We start from the raw sequence: 22,896 nt of genomic DNA, 5'->3' as shown, positions 1-22,896 counted from the left end.
CTGTACATAAAATCACAGAACACAATTTATAAAATAATTAGAATTATATAAAATACAAATTGTACAACTCTTTATATTTATAAACGTTTCCTACACTTCCTTCTTTCTTAAACTGAATGTGCTGCACTTGCTGTTGTTTAATGAGCACGGACATCATGTCCAAGCAACCATAATTCACCTGCGCACCAAGTTAGATCGGACTACTTTGATGGTGTCAACAGCACACTCCACAATGATCTAAAGAAATTAACACGTTTTTTAACTGAGGGTCCTCCGCAGGGCCTTTGTCCTTTTTTTGTATGGCGCAACTAACCTTTTTGGACACTAAGGACAATTTATCATGGCCAATCCACCTAACCTACACGTCTTTGGACTGTGGGAGGAAACCGGAGCACCCGGAGGAAACCCACGCAGACACGGGGAGAACGGGGAACCGCACAGACAGTTACTCAGCGGGGAATCGAACCTGTGACCATGGCGCTGTGAAGCCACAGTGCTATCCACTTGTGCTACCGCGCTGCCCTTAATAGTGTTGCACTATTAGCAGCTTCATAAATAGTTTGATTGCAGTCATAGGTAATCTCATAGGTTACTTTTGGGGCTGAAGGACAAGGGGATGCAGAAAGTATTGCACCAGAGAAAAGAATCTGTTGTGACAAGATCATAGAATGCCTACTGTGCAGAAGGAGGCCATTCGGCCCATTGGGTCTGCACCGACCCTCCAAAAGAGCACCCTATTTTGGCCCAGCCTATCTCAATAACCCAGTAATCCCACCTAACCTTTTGGACACTAAGGGACAATTTAGCATGGCCAATCCACCTAATCTGCACATCTTTGGACTTTGGGAGGAAACTGGAGCACCCGGAGGAAACCCACGCAGATACAGGGAGAATGTATAAACTCCACACAGATGGTGACCTGAGGCCGGGAATTGAACCCGGGTCCCTGGCACTGTGAGGGAGCAGTGCTAACCACTGTGCAACCATGCCAGAGGCGGAGAAGAGCATTGCACATGAGGTCATGCTCATAGCAGGTATTTGTTAACTTAGAATTAATGTGGGGGGGGGACGTCTGGGGGGGGGGGGGGGGGGGGGGGGGGGGGGAGCTGCCTGGGGGGGTGGATGAGCAAGAGATAACATGAAGAGTCGGGGAAACTGGCACGTACGGGAGAGAGCCAGTGTACAAAGCTATGTAAATATACTATTTTGCCATGTATATATCTTGCTCCGCGCGGTTTCTCTTCTTTTTTACGGGGGGGGTGGTTATTGTTTGTAAGGGAGAAAAATTGTGTTAAAAACTTTAATAAATATATTTTTTTTAAATAATAAAATATCCTGCAGGTTCCATCACGAAGGAAAAAAAAAAAAAGAATTAACGGGCTGGATTTTTCAGTTTAATAGTGATGTTGGAGAGACCCCGGGCGAAATTGTCCATTATTGGCGCAAAGTCCGCCAATCGGCGCCAAAAGCGGCGCAAATCCGACCTTCATCACGCCGCCACAAACGTCGCAAAGTCTCTGGCCCGGAATGGGCTAGCAGCGACGTGACGGGATCCGCGCTTGCTCAAGTGGTTCACGCCGTGCGGCGTCATACACGCTGCACGGCGTGACGGCTCATCAGGACGCGCTGCTCCCCCCCACCCGACCGGAACACCCGACCGGATGGCCGCCCGCCGCTCAGCCCCGAGGTTCCAGTCACGGGATGTGGAGGCGCTCCTGGACGCAGTGGAGCAGAGGATGGAGGCCCTGTATCTCGGACACGGCCGCAGAGTTGCCCCACGCCACAGCCAGCGTCTGTGGAGGGAGGGGGCAGAGGCCGTCACCGCTGTGGCCCTGACACCACGGACAGGCACCCAGTGCCACAAGAAGGTGAACGACCTCGTCAGAGCAGCCAGGGTGAGCCTCCCCCCCCCCTGCCCGATATCCATATCCCCCTCCCCCATATCCCCCCTCCCCCATATCCCCCTCCCCATATCCCCCCTCCCCCATAAACGCCTTCCCCCATTTCCCCAAGTGAATCCAGCCCTAACCTTAACCTCTGCAATACACGCGCAACCGATGGCGTGCATTCATATACCTGTCTAACACTGTTGCCTTTTACCCCTGCCACCCCCCCCCCCCCCCACAGGAGAAACGCGCACACAACACCAGGGAGCATGTGAGGACTGGAGGAGGCCCCGCTGATGAGAGGCCACTGACCGAACACGAGGAAAGGGCCTTGGAACTGGCTGGCGGACCTGAGAACCGGGAGGTTGCTGATCCAGAGGTCGGGGGCCCACCAGCAAGTGAGCCACCGACAGCCCGTCCCCATATCCCCCCTCCCCCACATCACCTGATCACTGCCTGTGTCTAACCATGCATGCTTCATTGTGTATCGCAGGAGCAAACGTCGAGGCACCCATCCCCGCAGATGCAGACCGCCCGCATGATGCCCCTCGAAGGCCAAGGGAGACGGAGAGACCTGGACCCTCCGGCATGCGACGCCCGCATGATGCCCCTCGGAGACCACTGGAGACAGAGAGACCCGGACCCTCCGGCATGCGACGCCCGCAGGATGCCCCTCGGAGACCACTGGAGACGGAGAGACCCGGACCCTCCGGCATGCGACGCCCGCAGGATGTCCCTTGGAGACCACTGGAGATGGAGAGACCTGGAGCAACAGGGAGACGACGCCCCCGTCACGTGCGGGAGCGACGACGCAGGCGTGTGCCACCCAGCGACGAGAGGGGCAGCCACAGGCCCCCGTCACAGCCGAGCCAGGACACCACTACCCAGGACACCACTACCCAGGACACCCCTACCCAGGACACCACTACCCAGGACACCCCTACCCAGGACACCCCTACCCGGGACAGCACTATCCAGGAAAACAAAATACCGGACAGTGACACAGATTGGATGGGTAGAGACGAACCGCCACCCCAAAGTGCCATGGACTCAGAGTGGTACGAAGAGCACGACACAACGCCACTGCTGTCACCAACACCCTCCACCATCGCAGAAACACTCACCTCGGTTGGGCACTTCAGTGGTGAGGCGTGTGGTACACTCACTGGTGCGCACAACACAGCCGTCCCGGTACAGCAGGCGGAGGTAGGAGCAGCAGAGGGGCCGGGCGGTCGGAGGGCAGCCCAGCCCAAGCGAACATCTGCCGCCCAGATGGATCCCGGGTTCCTGGAGTTACCACACCCACCCATAGATCCGATGCAACCACCGAACCGGAGACGAGCGAAGAGGGTGACGGCCGGCTTGCGGCGGCTGCAGTCGCAGGTGGAGGAGTCCACAAGCGTCCAGGAGCTGGGAGTGGTGCCGGTCATACGTGCCACCCAGGCCGACACAGCACGGATGGCATCCGCGGTGGAGGCAATGGGTGCGACGGTGTCAGACATGGGGAACGGTTTGCGAGGCCTGGGGCTTTCCGTGCAGGCGGCGTCTGTGGCCCAGGACATGGCTGCCCTCTCACAGGAGGCCATGAGCCAGCGCCAGCGGCAGATGTCAGAGGCGCTCAACGCCATAGCCCCGTCTCTGCAGGCCATGGCCCAGTCTCAGCAGGCCATGGCCTAGTCTCAGCAGGCCATTGCCCAGTCTCAGCAGGCCATGGCCCAGTCTCTGCAGTCCATGGCCCAGTCTCAGCAGGCCATGGCCCAGTCTCTGCAGTCCATGGCCCAGTCTCAGCAGGCCATCGCTGAGGGCATCGGCGCCATTGGCCATGTGCGAGCCGGCGTCGCACAGTCACAGACAGGGTTTGCCAATCCCCTGAGCTCCATGGATGCAAACCTGCAGACCCCTGTCGATACCAGCACGGGCCTCCAGGACTGGCAGCGCCAGATGTCGGGGGGGCATCGGGTGGCCAGTCTGTTCGCATCCCTCACCCATGTAGAGGCCTGGGGGCCATCGGCACCCCGAGGGAGGAGGTGGTGCTGTGGTCCGTCCCGGGTCCCCCTGTAGGGGAGGTCCCGGAACACCGCAACACCTCGGACTCCCCCCCTTCCGTCCTAGGTGCATTAGGTGGGCAACGGGCAGGACAGGCTGGCAGGTCGCCATCCCAGTCGCCCGGGCCGCAGCCTGGCCCATCTAGGCCAGGACGCCCCAGGAAACGGCCGCCAAAGGGATCCCGTGTCAGAGGGCAGGAATCACAGGAGTCCACCTCCAGTTCTGCTGTACCGTCTGGGGAACCACGTAGACGTAGTCATAGGGTCCGTAAGGCCAAACAACTAGACACTGAGTAAGTTGGCATGGGTGCAGGGCACAGATGGGTTTTAGGGGCTAGGGCACGTGCATGAACTCCATTCGTTATTAAAGTCAATGTTACACCTACAGAAGCTGCCTTTGTGCTCTGTCCAAAGCGTGCGGGGGTGTCATGTACGTTGAGCACAAGTGTGTGTGTGAGGGGTGGTCTTACCTCAGCCCCAGGTGACTCTGCCCCCTTCCCCCTGGGCCGCCAACAACATCCCCCCGGGCAGAGGATGGGACCGTGCGCTGCAGTGTCACAGCCTCATGCAGGGATGGTCCGGGTGGATGGTAGTACTGTGGCCATGTGTCAGACATAGTCCAACGATGTGGAGCCAGAAGCTCATCGCAGGGCGGGTTGTCATCATCCTCCATGGCCTGCAATAGACACGCGTCCACTGGCAACTGTGTGAGCCCGGCCGTTGTGCCGCAGGTGGATCGGCAATGGGGGGTGGTGTGCATGCGGGTGGGGTGGGTGGGTTTGGGAGGGGGGTGAGGGTGCTGGGTGGGTGGATGGGTGGGGGGTGTGGGTGGTCGGCTGTTGCCATGGTGTGCGGTCTGTGGCCAAACTACCCGATTCCCACGCCCATCTAGTCAGTGAAGCGGGCGGCTATCAGCCTGTCCTGTGCCCGCTGGCCCAGCCGGTCATGGTGGACAGCCACCCGCCCGTGTCTAGCCCGTCTGCCCTGACCATTGCCCCCATCCCCCTTATCTGGGGAGGACTGCGGCTCTTCCTGCTGCTCCTCCACTCTGCCCTCCTCTGCCTGCGGCACATCACCCCTCTGCTGGGCTATGTTGTGCAGGATGCAGCACATCACAATGATGCGGCAGACCCTATCTGACCGATACTGGAGGGCGCCCCCAGAGAGGTCCAGGCACCTGAAACGCATCTTCAGCATGCCAAAGCACCTCTCTATCACTCCCCTTGTCGCTACATGGGCATCATTGTAGCGGTTCTCCGCCTCATTGCGTGGCCTCCGTACAGGCGTCATCAGCCACGATCGCAATGGGTAGCCCCTGTCGCCCAGCAACCAGCCCCTCATCCGGGGTTGGCGTCCCTCGTACATGCCGGTGATGTATGACCGCGACAACACGTATGAGTCGTGTACACTGCCCGGGTAACGGGCGCAGACGTGCAGGATCATCATGCGGTGGTCGCAGACCACCTGTATGTTCATCGAATAGGTCCCCTTCCTATTGGTGAACACGGCCCTGTTATCTGCAGGTGGCCGCACGGCGACGTGCATCCCATCAATCGCGCCCTGGACCATGGGGAACCCGGCCACGGCAGAGAAGCCCACGGCCCGGGCATCTTGGCTGGCCCGGTCCGCAGGGAAGCGGATGTAGCGGTGCGCCATGGCATATAGGGCGTCTGTCACTGCCCGGATGCACCGGTGCACCGATGTCTGCGATATACCTGACAGATCCCCACTCGGTGCCTGGAATGACCCCGTTGCATAAAATCTCTGGGCCACCATAACCTTGACGGACACGGGGAGAGGGTGTCCCCCGCCAGTGCCACGCGGTGACAGGTGTGCCAGCAGGTGGCAGATGTGTGCCACGGTTTCCCGCCTCATCCGGAGTCTCCTCCTGCATTCCCGGTCCGAGAGGTCCTGGTATGACTGCCGGGGCCGGTACACACGGGGCGCCCTCGGGTGCCTCCGTTGCCGTGGGGCCGCGGCGTCCTCCTCCCCCTCCTCGTCCTGTTGGTCAGGTGTCCCTCCAGCCTGGGCCGCCTCTCTGGCACGCTCCTCCTCCTCCTCATCCAGGGCAACATAGACATTAGCGGCTGCCGCAACGGCGGCCAACATCACTGGCTGATCGGAAAACATGACGGCCTGGTTGGGGGGGGGGCGGGGGGGGGGGGGAACGACGACATGTCATCATTGCCCATACCCCCTCCTCCCCCCAGCCAGGTGGCATGGACCGCATGAGTCCAACTGTTGGAGGCTGGCACCTGGCACCCCCCCCTCCCCGGCAAGGAACCCCCCATCCTCCTCCCCGGCACGGTCCCCCCATCCTCCTCCCCGGCACTGACCCCCCCATCCTCCCTCCCCGGCACGGACCCCCCCATCCCCCCTCCCCGGCCCTCCCCGTCACGGACCCCTCCATCCTCCTCCCCGGCACGGACCCCCCCATCCTCCTCCCCGGCACGGACCCCCCCATCCTCCTCCCCGGCACGGACCCCCCCATCCCCCCTCCCGGGCACGGACCCCCCCCATCTCCCCTCCCCGGCACGGACCCCCCCATCCTCCTCCCCGGCACGGACCCCCCCATCCTCCTCCCCGGCACGGACCCCCCCATCCTCCTCCCCGGCACGGACCCTTCCCATCCTCCTCCCCGGCACGGACCCCCACACCCCCCCTCCCCGGCACGGACCCCCCCATCCTCCCTCCCCGGCACGGACCCCCCCATCCTCCTCCCCGGCACGGACCCCCCCATCCCCCCTCCCCGGTACAGACCCCCCCATCCTCCTCCCCGGCACGGACCCTCCCATCCTCCTCCCGGGCACGGACCCCCCCATCCCCCCACCCCGGCACAGACCCCCCCCATCCTCCTCCCCGGCACGGACCCCCCCATCCTCCTACCCGGCACGGACCCCCCCATCCCCCCTCCCCGGCACAGACCCCCCCATCCTCCCTCCCCGGCACGGACCCCCCTCAACCTCCCCGGCACTCACCCCCCCTCCCGCCCTCCCGGCACTCTCCCGGAGCCCAGCCCACTCTAACCACCCCCCCCCCCCCCCCCCCCCCCCCCCCCCCCGCCGCACACACACACGCAAAACCCTAGACACACCTCTCCCCCACACATTCAAAATGCGGCCACGCCATCGCCTGCCCAGCGGCCAACCCCCCAGGCCGTCACCCACCTCCACGCTGGTCGGCGTAAACCTTGAGCACAGGTTGACGCCGATTAAAAGGAGGTTTGATTTACGCCGACGTGACCCGTCATCACGTCGACGGGACTTCGGCCGATCCGGACGGGAGAATATCGGCAGGCCCAAAATCGATTGCCTTGCGCCCACCCGTGCCATTCTCCGAGGTCTGCGGCGCCATTGACGCCCCGCCGACTTTTCTCCCTTCGGAGACTTCGGCGGGCGGCGGGGGCGGAATTCACGGCGGCCAACGGCCATTCTCCGACCCGCTGGGGGGTCGGAGAATGACGCCCCCCCGTAACTTCTAGAGTGCTCACACATTAGTATACTAATCTGAAAATTACAGTGGACCAACAGTGCTACTCCCAAGGGTATGCTACTTCAAGCGTCAATTATCCACTAATTATGAATTAATTACGTTTTTATATCTTATACTTGTATTTTCAAGCATATGTTGGCTTCCTTTCAATTCATGAATAATTAATAAAGAGGCCTACACCATTTTAAAAGATAAAATGGATTGATTTTCCAATGCTTATTTACAGTGCGCTGACCATAAGCCATGCCATTTCCACTCAGGCTAGCCTGTATTGCTGAGCCTCATTGCAGTCTGCACCAGGAGGGAATCCTCCATCAAGACAGCCAAAATTCACACCACAGGGATTGTGAAGAGATTTATTCGATGTCAGTGGCACGTGCCACCACTGGGCGGGTGACCCAAAAATCCGGGCTGTTGCCCCATAACCAGCCTGGAAATTCTAGAAATTCTAAAGAATTCCACTCCCTCACTGACAACAGACAGTGCATCTTGCAGGTCAGTGCATGCTATCCTGGCAGAAGTCATTTTTTTCATCTTGTATCAGTTCTCTATGTGACATTTATTCCAATCAAGCTGTCAAGTTGGAGACTCCCTGCCTGGCAACAGAGATATTCCTTACAATCATATTATCATTTCTATCAGGAAGCAGGACACAACTGCAGAGTCGGCTGACAACAAGAGCCACCTCACCACCAAAAATATCAAAAAAACAACAATTATGCTCAAGCACACTTCTACTGCTTGGTATGTTCTGGAAGAGCTGTGCATTACACCCTTAAAGAGGTATCCAGATTTGGATTGTCTGCTGCATGCTACACAACCTTTCCATCATGAGGGGCCACCCTGGGGAACAAGAACTGCAGTAGGGGCTGCAGGAAGAGCAGGGGAAGCATCAACCACCAGTGCCCCGGCTATCAGAATTCAGAGTAACAGTGGGAGGCATTCAAAGGTGAGATCCTCTGGGCACAGTAGTCCCCACAAATAAAATGGGTGGTACTGCCAAATCTAGAACCCCCTGGTTATCCACATGCCTAAAGGCCAAGATAATGCAGAAAAATAAGGCTTATGTCAATCACAAAAGACTTAATACTGTAGAATGCTGGGAGGAATATAGAAAGTACAGGGGTGAAGTAAAAAAAATAGAAATTAGGAAAGCAAAGAGAAAAAATATTGGTAGATAGAATCAACAGAAATCCTAAGATGTTTTATCAATGCATTAAGAGCAAGAAAATAACTAAGGAAAAGGTAGAGCCTATCAGAGATATATGTGGTAACATGTGGGTGATTCAGTGATGTGGGAAGGGTTTTCAATGGGTGCTTTGTCTCTGTCAAGAGAGGGATGATGTAAACATTCCAGTTAAAGAGGAGGAATGTGAAATATTAGATACAATAAGCACAGTGAGAAAGGAACTACTGGAGGGACTGGCATTCTTGAAGGTGGATAAACTGCCAGGGCCAGATAGATTGTATCCCAGGCTGTTGAAGGAAGCCAGGGAGGAAATAGCAGCTGCTGTGAGGAGCATTTTCCGATCTTCACTAGATACAGATGAGGTCGCAGGGGATTGGAGGTCTGCAAATATTGTACCATTATTTAAAAAGTGTGCGAGGGATAGTCCAGAAAACTAGAGGCTGGTCAGTCTGACTTTGTTGGGCAAATTATTGGAAACAATTCTGAGAGGCAGGTTAAATATTACTTAGAAAGACATGGATTGATCACTGATTGTACTCTCTAGCTTTGACAAAGAGTGACCCAGACTCGAAACGTTAATTCCATTCTCTCTCCACAGGTACTATTAGACCTGCTGAGGTTGTCCAGCATTTTATGTTTTTGTAACGGTTGATGGATGATTTTGCGAATGGAAAATGGTTTCCAGTGATGATCCACAGCGATTGGTCTTGAAGCCTTTGCTGTTTGTTGTATATATGAATGATTTATACTTAAGCGTGGCGGCATGATTGGGAAATCTGCAAATGACACAAAAATTGGCCATGTAGTTGATAGTGAAGAGGATAGCTGTTGACTCCAGAATGGTATCAATAGTTTGGTTGAGTGGCAGAGAAGTGACGTCAATCCAGAAAAATGTGGGTAATGCATTTAGGGAGGGCAAACAAAGCAGGGAAATAAACAAGAAGATATTGAGAAAGGTTGAAGAAGTGAGAGACATTGGAGTGCATGTCCACAGGTCCTTAAAGGTGGCAGGACAGGTGAACAAGATGGTCAAGAAAGCATGTGGAATATTTTCCTTTATTGGATGAGGTATTGAATACAGATGCTCTGGCTGATTTTGAAATCCAGCTCTTGGTTTGTAGCATTGTAGGTAGCAGATGAGGAACATATCAGCCATGATAGCATGGCAGACCAGACTCGATGGGCCAAATGGCCTAATTCTGCTCCTATATCTTATGAACTTATGAAATGCAGGGATGTAATGATGGAACTGTATAAAATGCTGGTTAGGCCACAGCTGAAATTATGCGTACAGTCTGGTCACCACATTACAAGAAGGGCACAATTGCTCTGGAGAGAGTGTAGAGGAGATTTATAAGATGTTGTAAGAGCTTGAAAATTGTAGCTATGTGGAAAGATTGGATAGGCTGGGTTTTCCTCAGAACAGAGGAGGCTATGGGGTAACCTAATTGAGGCGTACCAAATTATGTGAGCCCTAGATAGGGTAGAGAGGGAAGACTTGGTCCCCTAGCTGGGGGATTTTGGGGGGCGTGCAAATTACCGGGGGGTCTGAGATTTAAGGTGATTGGTAGAAGGATTAGAGGGGACATGAGGGGAAACATTTTCATGCAGAAAGTGGTGGGAATCTGGAATTTACTGCTAATGTTGGTGGTTGAGGCCGAAGTGCTCAACTCATTTATAAGGTACCTGGACCTGCGTCTAAAGTGCTCTAACCTGCAAGACTATGGACTAGGTGCTGGAAAGTGGGATTAAAATGAGTGGCCGTTCCTTTTTTCTCTTTTCTAGCTGGTGCAGTCAAACTGGGCTGGATGGCTTCTTTCTGCACTGTAACCTTTCTTTGGTTCAATGGTTATAGTTCATCAAAGAGTTCTTCACTCAAGCTATCCCTCCAATTCTCAATACATCAATTGTTCCACAATTCTGACCACTGTCCTTACTCTCATTATTCATTGCTTTCCTTCAGTTCAGCCTTATATGTCTTGCCCTCACCACCACAAATATGAACAGAATCATCAAATTCTGAACGAAAATAAATTCTGTCAAGTAATGTAATTCAATCTCTAGCTAACAGTTAACACAAATAATTAAGAGTTACTCTTGTTAGCCTTTTGTCCTTTCCCCATCCTAGTGTTCCTGCAAAGTGCTCTTCCCAGCTGCTGCAGCTTGGGAGATGGAAGGCTACTGAGTTTCAATTGACATTTCAGATGGCCATGGAGGACAACCTTGAGCAGTTCTGGATCAAGAGAGAGCCCAACTGCAGACTGCACCAACTGAGCATTGGTCCAGTAGGTCATGTGACACTGACAAGGGGGCTGACAAAATGGCTGGTGGGGGAGCAGGCTGCTGTCATTGAGAGGCCAGAAGGGTCTCCCATAAAGCCATGGCCACTCTCCTGGGGTGTGTTGGACTGCAGTGACACATTAAGGCCAATCTACATTGGCCTCCCAGAGTCAAAATAGAAGTCAACCGAATTACTGCAGTTGAAGCTTTCAGAGATGTCAGCAGAGGCTCCATCATGATGGACTACACTGTTGTGCTTATGGAGTTGGCAGTTGGGTTCATTTTCATCAGAATGGTCTCCATGTCCAGAACAAAAGCCTCAAAATTTAGAGCTGAACTCTTCCATATTCTGAAATGTTGCACACAAGCTCACTGGCAGATTTCACGGTGCAGTTAGTATTTCCTGGTGTATGCTAATCAGCTTCCTTTGGTAGGCTAAGCCCTGTGGAATCTGCATCTGAGTTTTCTGCAGCAGAGCTATTATGTCATCTTACCCTCCAACAAGCTGGTACCTGTGGTATTCTATCACATTGCTCTGGCACTTGCACACCTACACCTGATGATTCACCCACCACATGAAGACTCCACCTCTAGCCTAGCCTCCCAAGTTATCTGATCTGATGCTTGCGAGAATGAGATTTAGTGACGGTGCATCAAGGCTGGCCTCACCTGCACATTTTCAACACCTGCAATGAAAGAGGGAGCCTTGGTTATATTTTAGGGTGATAAGAAATAGAACTGGTTCCTGAAAACAGTGTCTAATGATGAGATAGAAGTCATTTTTTAAATATAAATTTAAAGTACCCAATTTTTTTTTTCCAATTAAGGGGCATTTTAGAGTTGCCAATCCACCTACCCTGCACATCTTTGGGTTTTGGGAGTGAGATCCACGCAGACAGGGGGAGAATGTGCAAAGTCCACATTGACAGTGACCGGGGCCGGGATCTAACCCGGGTCCTTAGTGCCATGAGGCAGCAGTGCTAACCACTGCACCACCGTGCCGCCTCGAGATAGAAGTCATCAAAGTAAAAGTGTGCATAAAGTCTCCTCCAGGGTTCCCATTTGCCACCGCTGTGGCCTTACCCCTGACTATAATGGCCATCATGTTTTATTCATGGGCGGAATATGTGTAGACGGCAGAGTCTTTTCCAGCGGTGTCCTCCTCTCTCAAGTTCCATGTGACCAACTCCTGCAAGAAAGGAGAGAGTGTGTTCGCGAGCCTTGTAAAATGTTTTGAAACTATGTCTGCCATGGTAGATAACTGCTATGTTGTGTATAAAATATGGGGTATGGGAAAGTGATATTTGAAAGAGTGGTGAGTGGCAGTGTGAGGAGAAGGAAGGATGGTGGAATGCTTGCAGGATAGTGAAGGTTGGAGAGCAGTATTGGGAGTGGTGAGACTGTAGGTGATGGAAGTATGAGCAGAGTAAGAAAAACAACAACAACTTGGATTTATCTGATCCTTTAATTTAATTAAACGTATCAAGGCATTTGACTGGAGCATTAGCAAAATTTGACATTGGGAGATATTTGGACGTATGACTTAAAGCTTGATTAAAGAGGTAAAGGAGCATCTTAAAGGAGGACATTTTTAGGGAGGATGTTCCAGAGCTTGGGACCTTGGCAGCTGATGACACGGCCAACAATGGCGGAGCGCTTAAAATAGGGGATGTTCAAAAGGGACAGAATTAGAGGATATCTCGGAAGGTGATGTGGCTGGGGAAATTACAAAGAAAGAGAGGAGTGAAGGCACAGAAGGGTTTGAAAACAAATATGAGGATATTAAAATTGGGTAGTGCTTAATCAAAACCCAATTTAGGTCAGTGAGGGCGAATGGAACTTGCTGCGAGTTAATACAAAGACTATTGAACCTTGGATGAGTAGCTTATGGGAATATAACATGAGAGACTGGCCACATGTGAATTGCAATAGTCAAGTCTAGAGGTAACAAAGGCATGGTTAAGGGTTTCAGCAGCAGATGAGATGAGGCACAATGGAGTCGGGCAAAGTTACTCAATGGGAATTGGCGGTCTTAATGATGGAATGAATATGTGATTAGAAGACCATCTCAAATATGACATGTAGATTGTGAACCATATGGTTCAGCCTTAACTGGTTTGCAGGGAGAGGTTCCATGGTAACGGAGTTTGTAATGGAAGTGAAGACAATGGGGTGGATTCTCCACCCCGCGACACCGGAAACACAGATCGTGGTCACACGAATTGGGCATCTGTCGAAAACCGAGGTTGGCGCCAGGCTCTGAGCCATCTGCCATGTTCTGGGACCCCGCTGATGACGACAATGCACTCCATGCCCCATGCTGGCATTTACATGCGATAACATATCATTACTAGGTTTGGCCCAGTATTCTCCTTGGCAATGCTCCACCCCCATCAGGTGGAAGTGACATGAGCGCGGTTCACTACAGGTATTTAGAAACAGGGACCGGGCACCGTGGTGCTGAGGGAGAGAGAGGAGGTAAGAAAAGTTTCCAAAATCACAACACTGCTGAAAATTGTGCTGCTGACTGGGGGGGCGACTGCCAGGGCCAGGGGAGTAGCAGGGATTGACTTGGAGACAGGCCATGGAGCAGGGGAATAGCAGAGTGCACCCCGAACAGAGGACACATGCACCGTGGCCTTTGTCACTCTCCCTAGCATACTGCCCCTCGCAGGGCAGAGGTCTCACCAGTGACACTATCAGCTGGCCCACTCCACAGGACCACCGCACTCTCCATGCCCTGACTGCCCACCCGGCCCCTGCTCCCATTCATCCTGCTGCGGTCTGCCACAGCACGTGAGCCACACGCTGGACCCACAGCACACTGCAGCTATGATCCCAACTGGTGCCCACTCCCACTCACCTAGACCCATCGTGGGCCCTGCCCGCACACTTGCCATGAAACATGGCGGCAGTCGGTGACACATGGTGACAACCCCCACCCCACAACCCAGTGCCACCCTGCTGGTGGGGTATCACAGGGCCCACACAAGAAAGACACCCACAGTGGACCCCACTGTAGGAGGTAGGACAGGGGCCACAGAGCCTATCGCTGATATGGATTGTGGCAGCCGCTGGTACCCCTGCGACAGGGACGGGCAGTGGGGTTAGAGGCCCCCCGGTGCCAGTCATCGATGGGACCAGGAGTGCGGTGTGGAAGGCAAAGTGTTAGGGGGAACGGCTGAGGGGTAGGGGTGGTATTGGCGGGTGGGGGTGGTGGACATGGGGTGGCTGGAGCTGCAGTGCAACGCAGCACCACCATGTAACCTGTTGGACTTGAATGGGCACCGGAGTGCTCACCATGCTAACATGTCTGCCCTTTTCCCCATGCAGAGAATCAACTTCCGAGTACAGCCAGGAATGGTTGCCTTCTGTCTGACCGCAGCAGCCCTTGCGGACACAATGCAGTTGCAGGCACAGGCGCTGCTCAGTGAGGACTTTACACAACGGAAGCCTGCCCCAGAAGAGCAGGGGCCAGCCGCTGAGGCACGTGGGGGAGGTGTCTCATTAGGGCATGTGTATACCGACGGCCGGCCCTTTGAGGACCTGCCGGACAGAGCGTGCTGCCAAAGACTCCGGCTAACCAGGGAGACCGCGTAACATCTGTGTCAGATGATGGCACACCTGGGTATGGAGGAGGACACCTGCTCCTGGAGTTCTTCAAGGTGATCGCCCTGAATCATTTTGCTATAGGGTCCTTCCAGGCGCAGAATGGGGACCTGTCTGGGATCTCACAGGCATCTGTACACAGGTGCATCCGTGCCATCACGGATAGCCCCGACAGCGGGCTATATAAACTATTGTTATCATCAATGTGGACTGGGCCCACCTGGATGCCTGCGCAGTGGGATTTGCTGCCATCCTGCAGGTCCAGGGGGTGATAGATGGGACACATGTCCCCCTACAGGCCTTGGCGCATGAGGGGGTTCCTTTCATTGATAGAAAGACCTTCCACTCCATGAATGTGCAGGTGGTGTGTGAACAACAGATGCACATCATGCACATGTGGGCCCAATATCGAGGCAGCGTGCACGACGCATACATCCTGGCGCACTCGATGTTGCCCTACATCAGCGCGGCACTCCCGCTGGTGAGGGGCTGGCTCCTGGGTGACAAGAGTTATCCACTGTCTTTGTGGCTAATGACATCTGTCCAGAGGCCCCAGACAGATGTGAAGAACCACCACAACGACACCCATGCAGCAACCAGGACTATCATCGAACGGTGCGTCGGCGTCCTAATGATACAGTTCCGATGCCTGGACCACTTTGGTGGCGTGCTCCAATATAGCCCTAGGGGGGTCTCCCACATTGTGCTGGCCTGCTGTTCCCTGCACAGCTTTGCACTGCGCAGGGGAGACATGCTGGAAGAGGATGAGGAGCGGCAGTCCTCATTTGACGAGGAGGATGGCCAGGATGGACAAGGCATGGGCCTGGGCAGGCACAAGAGGTGGCACAATGTGTGCCAGGACCACCAAGCACGAGAGAACCTCATCATCTCCAGGTTCGCCGACCACACCCACCCCCTCTATAGCCAACACCCCCTCCCCTGTCCCTCCTCCCTTCACTCCATTTCCCCCCATCCCTGCATCTCCACCCCTCTCCGAGCTTCCTACCGGCATCACTACAGGGTGTTGGCCCTGGGTTGGCAGTATCAGTGGGCCTGGTCCATGGGACAGAGGATGATGATGACCCGCTGTGAGATGATGGTGCTCTGCATTGTTTAGGAATTGTCTGACTCCTGCCTTCAGTATCACATTTCATTGTCCGCCTGAGTGAGCCCTGCATGTGTGCTGGCCATTCCATCTCAGGCCCATAGACCCTCTGAGGAGGTGGGGGTGGGGTTGGGGTTGGGGTTGGGGGGGCGCTTATGGGGGCAGTGAGCGGTGATGGGTCACTCATTGGGTAGGCCGTACCACATGGTGCCCCCACATCTCTGCCTCTACCATGCTGCCTCCAAGGGTGACCCCAGGAGGAATGTCAGGCTGTCCTGGGGGTCCTGCCCTGTGCCTTCCTCCAACATACATACCCCACTTCACCGGCCTCCCACACCCACCCAATCTGGCACACTCTCCATACCCAGCACAGCACATCCCTCACACCCTTCACAGAGAGGACTGAGGCAGTTCAGAATGTCAGTGAACAGATGTTTCATAATGCTACATACAAGCATTGTGCCCTGGCCTCTAACGCTATTCTATATGCTGCACCCGTGCCAAATGTGTCTAACTTTCTATTCTATGTGCTCTAATGCTCCTCCTAGGTGTGACCCGATGCAGCATATCAGCTGTGGAGGTGGCCTGCTGTGTATCTCGTCCTGTGACCTGGGTTTCCTTTGGTGCCGTCCTCTGGAAGGTCAGAACCTGGATGGGCCTGGCTAACCTTTGGTGTCACAGGTGATGAAGTGCCACCATGTTCTGCCCGCTGCCCATGATATGTGCCAGTGTCAGGTGGGGGGGGGGGAATTCGGAGGTGCTGGGTGTTCCAGCACCTCCCCTGCGAGTGTAACTGGCATGGACCCCGTCACCTCTCCATCGGGGTGCCCGATGGCCCCTGGGCTACACCAAGTGTCATGTGAGAGTACCTTTAAGAAATGGGTGTTTATAAATGGGTGTGTATATAAATATCTGTAGTGAGAGTACCTTTAAGAAATGGGTGTTTATTACTGCAATGATGTCAGAGAGTGGGTGGAGCTGGACTGTCTGTCAGCTTTTTACTTTCGTTTCAGGCTGTTTGCTGCAGGGTGGGTTTTAGTTTCGTTTTTCAGAGCTGGATAGCTGCAGTCACAGCCAGAAGGTGTATGAATCTCTCTCTGTAATCTAAAGACTGTAAATCGATCCTGGTGATTTAAAACTAACAACAGTAGTGACTTTAACCTGATGTGCTTCTGGTAACAGGTGTTATAAGTTTTATGGATGTTAAAAGGAAAGCTTAAAGGATTACTTAGTGTTGTATTCTTTGGGGGTTGTATTTGAATTAATGGTTGCTAAGATGTTCACTGTTTGTTTTAAAAAGGTTAACTTTTCATAGAATAAACACTTTTAATTTAAAAGTACTGTCAAGCTCTGTTTGCACCATACCTGTAGAGTGAGCCGTGTGCTCCCCGCACCACAATCTATTAAAAGTTGTGGGTCAGGTGAACTCCATTATACACTTTGGGGTTCTCTAAACCCTGCCCCATAACACTAGGGATGGGAGTGCAGACGGAGTGAGCTCTAGGGACTGCACCGTCACCAGCCTCCCCGAACAGGCGCCGGAATGTGGCGACTAGGGGCTTTTCACAGTAACTTCATTTGAAGCCTACTTGTGACAATAAGCGATTTTCCTTTCATTTTTTTTCACCTGGCGCAGCCAGTCCTGGAGGCCCGCTCTCGTCTTGACCAGGGTCTTGATGCACGATGTTGGAGCACAACGACTGTGCTTCGTCCCTCTGTGCCTGGCCCAGGTCAGCCAGCACCCGGCCAATGCTCCCAACACCCTCAGTCAAGGCCTGTTGTAACTGGGCCAGACTCTGAGCATCGCAGCAATGTCCATGTGGGTCTGGTACATGGCTGTCTGTGACAGGACTGCCCCGTGCTGCACGCTCAACTACTGCCAGCGCAGTGTACCCCAGTCTTGGTCATCGTGAACTCCTCCAACTGCACCTGATGGCGCTGAATGGTTGGTGACAACCTCTCCTCTAGACCCTGGCTCTACATCTCCTACATTGTTCAGATCGTTCTTTCCAAAAGCGTGAGTCCCGTCTGGACTGCAGCTAGACCCTGGGGTTGGGCACCCGTCCGACTGTCCGCCGCCTTGTGGTTCCAACCTACTCCTGATGTGCCGCAGCTTGTGTGATGTGTGCACCAGAGAGTGACTCAGCAGTCTCTTCACTAAAATGACCCACTGAGGTGAGAGTCTCTGGGATGGTGGAGGGTACAGGTGACAACAGTGACAAAAAGTCGGTGCTGCCCCCGGACAGGTGCTCTATGGTGTTGCAGAGCTACGGCTGGAGGGCAAGGTACACCAGACAGTCCCTCTCGTCGGATGATGAACCTACAAGACAAAAGACAAGACACATGGTGAGATTTTGGGTAGGCGTGGTATGGGGGAAGAAGGGTGACTCACTTGCCATCGGGACATCACAATTCTTTGGGGCTTTCATTTGGTTGTCCCATGCCAACCTCTGCCTGGGAGACTGCCCGCTGTCCCACCTCCCCGACAAGCTCCATCGCTCTCTGCTCTGTACTAGTATTGCACTGAATTGCACTAGTTCCAGATGGGCAGAGTGCTGGCCCATTAACATGTCCTGAATGGCTTCAGGACTGGTGCCCCAAACTGGACTGGGGAACACTCGGCATCAATACTTATTCTCCGATTTTGAGACTATGTCTGCAGGAAGTGTCTAGTTTTACAATGAAAAAGTCAGTGTTGCCTGTCTTTACTTGCAGTTATGGATGGAGAATTGCCGTGGCTGAGCATGTGCATGGCGACCTGCGTCGGCCACACCGTAAAACATGTTTCCGGCCACGCGTGGACCCGGCCTGCCAGATAGCGCGCCCCTGTAATCTCCCTCACCAGTCCCACCAGTCCCCGCTGAAGCCTCCCCCCCCGCCCCCCCGGCCAGCGGAACGGCCCCCCCCCCCCAGACACAGTCTGCAGCCGCCACGCGAAGTCCCCGGAAACTGAGAGAACACGCGACCGACGCCGTCAGGAAGCCGCCCCATCGGGGGCGGAACATCGGGGGAGGGCCTCAGGTGACGTCCTGAGGCCGTCCCGATGGCGTGCGGCATACTCAGCGATGACGCTATTTTTGAGGGGGCAGAGCATCCAAACAACGCTGCCGCCCTCGATTTCGACATAAAAACGGATTCTCTGGCCAATCGCCGAACGTGATTTTGCCGGCGGCAATCGGAGAATCCCGTCCATAGTCTCTCAAACGGAGAATCTCGTCAAATGTCTCAATCATCCCTGTAGATAATTGGAGGAAATATTTGCTGATCCCGTACTGAATTTTGAACACCAATCTGACAATTTAGAGACGGTGAAGGGGTCAGGCGATTTGGTGGTAATGTAGAGCTTAGTGTCACCAGCATACATATGAGAACAACACAGTGGTTAGCACTTCACAGCTCCAGGGACCTGGGTTCAATTCCCGGCTTGGGTTACTGTCTGTGCGGAGTCTGCACGTTCTCCCCGTGTCTGGGCTTCCTCCGGGGTGCTTCGGTTTCCTGCCAAAAGACATGCTTGTTAGGTGAATTGGACATTCTCAATTCTTCTTCAGTGTACCCGAACAGGCGCCGTAGTATGGCGATTAGGGGATTTTCACCAGGGTACCGCAGGGTTCAGTGCTGGGACCCTAGCTGTTCACAATAGACATTAATGATTTGGATGAAGGAATTATCTCCAAATTTGCGGACAACACTAAGCTGGGTGGTAGTGTGTGCTGTGAGGAGGATGCAAAGAGGCTGCACGATGACTTGGACAGGCTGACTGAGTGGGCAAATACTTGGCAAATACAACATAATGTGGATAAATGTTAGGTTATCCACTTTGGTGGTAAAAACAGGAAGGCAGATTATATTCTGAATGGTGGCAGTTTAGGAAAAGGGGAAATGGCAGTTTAGGAAAACAAGACCTGGGTGTCATGGTGGAACAGTCGCTGAAGGTTGGCATGCAGGTACAGCAGGAGGTGAAAGCTAATTGCATGCTGGCCTTCATAGCGAGAGGATTTGAGTGTAGGAGTAGGGATGTCTTTCAGCAGTTATACAGGGCCTTGGTGAGGCCACACCTTGAGTATTGTGTGCAGTTTTGTCTCCTAGTTTGAGGAAGGCCATTTTTGCTATTGAGGGTGTCCAGCAAAGGTTCACCAGACTAATTCCCGTGATGTTAGGACTGACATATGAAGAAAGACTGGATCGACTGGGCTTGTACTCACTGGAGTTTAGAAGAATGAGAGGGTATCACATAGAAACATATAAAATCCTGATGGGACTGGACAGGCTAGATGTTGGAGATGTAGGAGAGAGCAGGATAGAGATGGAGTATTTTTATTTTATCTTTCTTGGAGGACCACAACATTTCATCCATGTATTTGGAGAAAAGCTCTTTGCATGTACCTGTCCACTGCTTCAGCCACTGCTGAGCATAAACTATAGATGGATGTTCCAACCAACCATTTCTTTCAAAGATTTCCTTGTTGCTTGGAACCTGAGTCCACCTCCCCTTTAAGAGGTGTTGACTGCCTTTAAGTGATGTCAAAAAAGCCTGATATCTGGCCCCAATACAGCTAATGAATAGTGGTAAGGTAATGCTGATTACTCGCTTGACTCATAATGAGCTGGCAGTATTTCTGAACATGATCGAATTTTGACAGTCGGTAATCTAATCTTATCTGTGGGAAAGCTGTACCTAACTGATATATGTGTGACACTTCTCATATTTACACAGTCATTTGATGGCAATTGCTGGGTAGGCCTGCTGTAAGTTGATTATGAAATTGAGACTTCAATGGTCAATGTCTGAGCAGTATATCCAAACATCACAAGGTCTCAATATACCAACATTGTGATGAATTGCTGCATTGATACTACATTTATTTTAATCTATTGCTAACGTTATCTTGGTGGCCGAAGATCAGGAGCAGGGGACTGAAACGCAACCAGAAATTGAGGAACAGCGAATTCAAATAGTAAAAGAGGGGCTGCTACCTCTCCAAGGATACATGAAATACAGACTCCTCCAGGTCATAACTGCTTTTCTGATTATGGGCGGGATTCTCCGACCCCCCGCAGGGTCGGAGAATCGCCGGGGGTCGGCGTGAATCCCGCCCCCGCCGGCCGGCGAATTCTCCGGCCACCCAAAAATTCCCCCGACATGAATCGTGCCGCCCGCCTCGGAGAATGGCGAGAACCGGTGCGACGCAATGGGCCCCGGGGCCGCCCGAATTCTCCGGCCTGCGATGGGCCGAGCGGCCGCCCGTTTTAGGCCCGTCCCACCAGCGTAAATTAAGATAGGTCCTTACCGGCGAGACCCGGCTCCGCGGGCGGTTTCCAGAGTTCTTGGGGGGGCACGGGGGGATCTGGCCCCGGGGGGTGCCCCCATCGTGTCCTGGCCCGCGATCGGGCCCACCGATCCGCGGGCGGGCCTGTGCCATGGGGGCACTCTATTCCTCCGCGCCGGCCGGTGTAGCAGTCCGCGATGGCCGGCGCAAAGATGAACCCCCCCCCCCCCCGCGCATGTGCTGGGATGACGTCAGCACACATTGGCCCTCCCGCGCATGCGCCAACTCGCGCTGGCCGGCGGAGGCTTTCGGCGCCGGTTGGCGTGGCGCCAAGCCCCTTCCGCACGGCCGGCGTGGCGCAAACCACTCCGGCGCCGGCCTAGCCCCTGAAGGAGTGGCCCGACGCCGGAGTGGTTCACGCCACTCCTTTGCGCCGTTGTTGCCCGCTCCGCGGAGAATCCCGCCCCTTGTGTTTACATCTTACATTGGAACATGTCTGAACAACCCATGGGAATGGGTTACAAGAGGAAACCATGGGTGTTATTCAACAACTGCGTTGCACCCAGCACGGATCAGGGGGGAACCGGGTGAATAGTGAGAGAGGGCAAAATCGAGGTTCACGCCGGGCGCGAACCATTTTGCGATTCACCATGCCTACTCCAATTGGCGAGTTCTGGATCACGCCCAAAAATGGTGAGAATATCATTAACCCTCATTTCAATCTCATTAACGAGATTGAAGCTGAATGCAGCGGCCTCCCATAATTCCCCAATTCCCCAGTGGAAGTCACATGGGCGTCGTTTAGTACTCCTTTTCAAAAATGGGAACCTGGTGTAATGGCCACTGAGGGAAAGTGAAGGGGTGAGTAGCCTTTTCCACTTTCCGGCATGCAACTCAAGAGCTCCTTTCCCAGTGGTCCTTGAGGGGGGGGGAGGCGGAATCCCACCCGTCAGGGGGGTTGGACTTGGTCAGAGGGTTGAAACATTCCAGGTCAGAGGTTGCCCCTCATCCGGCAGGATGAGGGGCTTTGCATCTGTGAGGCCTTCAAGCAATCTACAAATATTGTGGAGGCTCCTAACAAGAACAAACACAGCTGCAGCCCGTCTGTCCCACCAGACTCTTCCAGGACAGAGCAATGCTGCAGCTTCTCTCCTGAAATTCAATTTCACTCCCTTTGACTGTCAGCAGCCTCTAGCTTCATAGCTGAAGGCTACTTCAAATGAGGAATTAGCCTTGTTAGTTGTGAGAACACTCCACGCTCCTCATCACACAAGTGCATCCTTATCTATGCCCCTCATTATTTTATAGGCCTCTATAAGATCATTCCTAAGCCTCCTACGCTCCAGGGAAAAAAGTCCAAGTTTATCCAGCCACTACTTATAACTCAAACCATCAAGTCCTGGTAGCATCCTAGTAAATCTTTTCTGCATTCTTTCTAGTTTAATAATATCCTTTCTATAATAGGATGATCAGAACTGTATACAGTATTCCAAGTGTGGCCTTACTAATGTCTTGTACATCTTAGTGCGTTGTATGTCCAGCAACCTTTGATGCCTGAACAGTTGCCTGTACTCTAGGAGCATCAACATCACGGTAGCACAGTGGTTAGCACTGTTGCTTCACACTGCCAGGATCCCAGGTTCGATTCCCGCTTGGGTCACTGTGAGGAGTCTGCACGTTATCCCTGTGTCTGCGTGAGTTCCTCTGGATGCTCCGGTTTCCTCTTACAAGTCCCGAAAGATGAGCAGTTGGGTGAATTGGACATTCTGAATTCTCGCTCTGTGTACCTGAACAGGTGCGGGAGTGTGGCGACGAGGGGATTTTCACAGTAACTTCATTGTAGTGTTAATGTAAGCCTACTTGTGACAATAATAAAGATTATTATTAGCCAACAGTAAAGAGCAGGGTTTCAACACTGTGGCCAAAGGGTAAGCATGTGGATGAGCGGAGGGCAGCTGAGCACGTCCTCCATAATGGTCCCAGCAGAGGGCTGGGGTCTGGGATCGAGGAACTCCTGATGTGC

This window comes from Scyliorhinus torazame, chromosome 7, assembly GCF_047496885.1.
Source record: "Scyliorhinus torazame isolate Kashiwa2021f chromosome 7, sScyTor2.1, whole genome shotgun sequence".
In the NCBI taxonomy this organism is placed as follows: domain Eukaryota; kingdom Metazoa; phylum Chordata; class Chondrichthyes; order Carcharhiniformes; family Scyliorhinidae; genus Scyliorhinus; species Scyliorhinus torazame.
Note: the sequence above shows the minus strand (reverse complement) of the source record.